This window comes from Vombatus ursinus, unplaced genomic scaffold, assembly GCF_900497805.2.
Source record: "Vombatus ursinus unplaced genomic scaffold, bare-nosed wombat genome assembly UNPS02011613.1, whole genome shotgun sequence".
In the NCBI taxonomy this organism is placed as follows: domain Eukaryota; kingdom Metazoa; phylum Chordata; class Mammalia; order Diprotodontia; family Vombatidae; genus Vombatus; species Vombatus ursinus.
Window position 1 is genome coordinate 2,942,710 of NW_020951391.1, and position 4,018 is coordinate 2,946,727.

The following is a 4,018-nucleotide window of genomic DNA, read 5'->3' on the forward strand; positions in this document are numbered from 1 at the left end:
CTTGTTGCCAAAGTATGTTGGAAAAGCCCGTAAGTTGTCACTGTGCACTCAAAGTTAAGGTTGATAATGTGTTTACAATTTAGTATTAAATGCATTCCTTGTTCTTTGCCTAAATGACAGTTTTCTATATAAATTTAAATTGAGCTATACTTTAATAAAATTGATATATGTAATTAAATCAGTTCCAGACAGATTAAACATAAACAGAAATGACTTTTGCTGTTCTCACAGTTCCATTGTATGCATCACTTATTTAGGGGTAAGTTTCATGTATGCCTCTCAACAGTTTCATGGTTGTTTTTAATATGTAAGTGTCATTATGGGACTAAAAAATGAATATACAACTGCTTCTTGGTTTGATTCATTATGAGGTATAGGCTTTTTCTTTTAAACCAGGGAGATGATGATTATTTTATTTTCTGATCTGTTTCAGACTAAAAGGTAAAATATGTTTGCTTCAGACATTTAATTTCTTATTTTTTTGAACGCAACAGTATACCTCCACTCCAAAATGTACTGTAGAAGAAGCAGATTATTAGCATTTATCTGATGCAGCAGTTGATGATACAATCTACTGGCAAGCATTTTTCTCCTCTTAAATGAAACCATTAAAAACTTAACTATGGACTATAGCATGGCTTGAAATGCTATGTCTGCATGATAATTTAAAAAATGGAAAATACTGACTTTGGTCCAAAAGTTTATTTGGATTTTTTTTTCTTCGCAAGGTTTATGTAATGCAGAATTACAATTTTGTTTCTACAGAATTGTAGATTTTAATGTTATGTATTGTTATATTTTCATATTGTACAGTTATTTTACTTTAAATTATGATAGGTTATTATTTATTTAAAATGCAGTTGAGCTTTGGTTCTGATAATTGCTAAACTGTACGTGCACTGTAGCAAACATTTTTAACTATTGTATAAAAGTGGAAAAGGGTATTAGAAGTGTAACTGTGCTATAATCTCAATAAAGACCTCTTGACACCTTAAAGAAGCCCAACTCACAATTATTGCATTTTTCAGTTTTGTAGTATTTTTGTTACTTTTTTTGTTTGTTTGTTTTTTTTTTTTTGGCTAGGCAGTGGGGTTAAGTGACTTGCCCAGGGTCACTCAGTGAGTAAGTGTTAAGTGTCTGAGGCCCGATTTGAACTCAGGTTCTCCTGAATCCAGGGCCAGTGCTCTATCCACTGCACACCTAGCTGCCCCAGTATTTTTGTTTCTTAAACTTTTATTTCTAAATTGATTTGGAGGCAATGCTATCTAATGGAGAGTTCTGTTTGGTAATTGGACAAAGTTTCTAATTCTTCTGGTTTGTTTTTGTGGATGATACGAAACTGTTAACTGCATTGGATGATGGAATTGGGATCCTGAAGAATCTTAATAGACTGAAATACTGGGCCAAATAGGGAATAAATGTGAAGTCCTGCTTTTAAATTTGAAAACAACTGTATGAATAAAATATTAGGGAAAAGCATCTATATAGTAGTTCATGTGTGTAGGGTTTAGTGGATGTAAAGGATAGCAGTTAATGCTTAGTCCATGACACATGTGCCAAATGCCCTCAATTCCACATTCCTTTCCAGAAGTAGTCAGCAAGCATTTATTAAGTACCAGTTATCTGCCAGCCACCCTGCTAAGTGCTAGGGATACAAAGAAAAGTAAAAACAGCTTATATTTAGCTTATATTTAATAGGGGAAGACAACACACAAAAGGGAAGTGGGGCAGGGAGGAGGCATCATGGTGTTGAGGCAGCCAGGAAATGGTTGAAAAGTCTAGGTTTGGAACTTTTTTTGTTCAGTTGTGTCTGACTCTTCATTGCCCCATTTGGGGGTTTTCTTGGCAAAGATACTGAATGGTTTGCTATTTGCTTCTCCAGCTCATTTTATAGATGAGGAAACTGAAGCAAACGGGGTTAAGTGACTTGCCCAGGGTCACACAGCTACTAAGTGTCTGAGGCCAGATTTGAATTCAGGAACTTGAAATCTTCTTCACTTCAGGCCTGATACTCTATCTACCTCGCCACCTGGCTGTCCAAGAGAAAGCTAAAGCTCATCTATTAGAACTAGGCATCCCAGGGGTAGAAATTTAAAATTGGAAGGGAGGAAAGGGGAGATAAGAACACTAAGTAGAGTGGAAACAGCATGGTGTGGGGATGGATGGATGAAAGGGTTGTGGAGGTCCAGTTCTGAGCAGGAAAAGTCAAGAGCTCATCTGTCAGAGACTGATGTCCCATGAGCAAAGTCCAAGATTTCTAGTGGGGTAAAGATGGGAAAGACCTATGAAAAGCTGCTTTACAAACTCTAAATCATATAAAAGTCTGCTAACTGCACAGAGGTTCTTAATTTAGGGTTTGTGCATTTATTTTATTAAAAAATGTTTTGGTACATGTATTTCTATATAACTGGTTTCTTTTCTAATCCTATATATTTTATTTTATTAATTTAAAAGCATTATTCTGAGAAGGGGTCCATAGATTTCTCCAAACTGCCATTGGGAGCCACGACACCCAAAAAGTTGGTTATGTTTGTCTAACTGAGTCACTTAGTCTCACAGGGGTGGGGAACCTGCAGCCTCAAGGCCACATGGGACCACAGGTTCCCTACTGCTGCTAGGTCTTACCCTCTGCTGGGGCGGTTTGGACCCTATGACCTTTAAGGTTCCTTTCAGCTCAACATTCTGATTCTGGTCACCACCTCCCTCAGCTTCCTCCAATGCCTTCCTTTATATATAAAGTGCAGAAACTACTCTGTATCTGCTGCTGTACCTGGTTTCAACTCCACAGAACAAGATGCCCGTGTTACCTCATTCCCATCCCTCTTTCCACCTTCCTTTTGTGTGTTGTCTCCCCGAATTAAATTGAAAGCTCCTTGGGGGCACGAGCTGTCTTTTTTTTTTTTTTTAATCATCAGTTATATCCTCAGAGCTTAACACTCCCTGGCACATAGGCAGCATTTAATCAGTGTTTATTGGATTGTTGATTCTGGCTGAATGAGGTAAGGAGAACCAGGAGAAAATTTATACAATAAATACATTATTAAAAACAACTTTGAAAGCCTTAAAAACTGATCAACACAATGATTAACCATGATTCTACAGAACTGATAAGACTGCCTAATCAAGAGAGTCAATATTGGACATGACCAGTATGGGAATTCGTTTTGATTATGCATATTTTTTATATTGGCACATAGGAGGTGCTTAATGTGTGTTATTTTGGGTTTTTTCCTCATGAGGGTGATGTGAGAGGAAGAGAAAAAAATGCTTATTAATTGTAAGAAAAATTTTGATTAAAAAAAGGTTCTAAGTTGTGGTATATGAATGTAATGGAATACTATTGTGCTACAAAAAATGATGAGCAGGTGGACTTTAGGAAAACCTGGAGAGACTTGTATGAATTGATGCTGAATGAAGTGAGTTGTACACAGTAACAGCCACGTCGTGCGATGACTAACCTTGATAGGCTTAGCCCTTCTCAGCAATGCAAGGATCTAAAACATCTCCAAAAGTCATGATGGAAAATGCTATCCACATCCAGAGAAAGAACTATGGAGTTTGAATGCAGATCGAAGCATACTATTTGCTCTTTTTTTCCTTGTTTTTTTTGTTTTGTTTTCTCTTTCTTGTGGTTCCTCCTATTGGTTCTAATTCTTCCTTACAACATGACTAATGTGAAAATATGTTTAATAGGAATGTGTATGTAGAGCCTATTATAAGACTGCTGCGCCCGTCTAGGGGAGGGAGGGGGAGAAAAATTTAAAACTCAAAAGCTTATGGAAGTGATTGTTGATAAATTAAAATAAATTAGTAAACATTTTTTTAAAAGGGGGTAAGAAGGTTCTACGATACTGGGCGCTCTCCAAATCTCAACGGGAAGGTACCAACCTGACAGCATCAGAATCTGAGGCGGAAGGGAGAAGGCGGAACACATCGATGCGATGCGATGCGATGCGATGAGGTGGGTGGATGGCTCGGCGCTCCCTACGCCCTAGGCCTTGAGGGCGCGTGGGAGAAG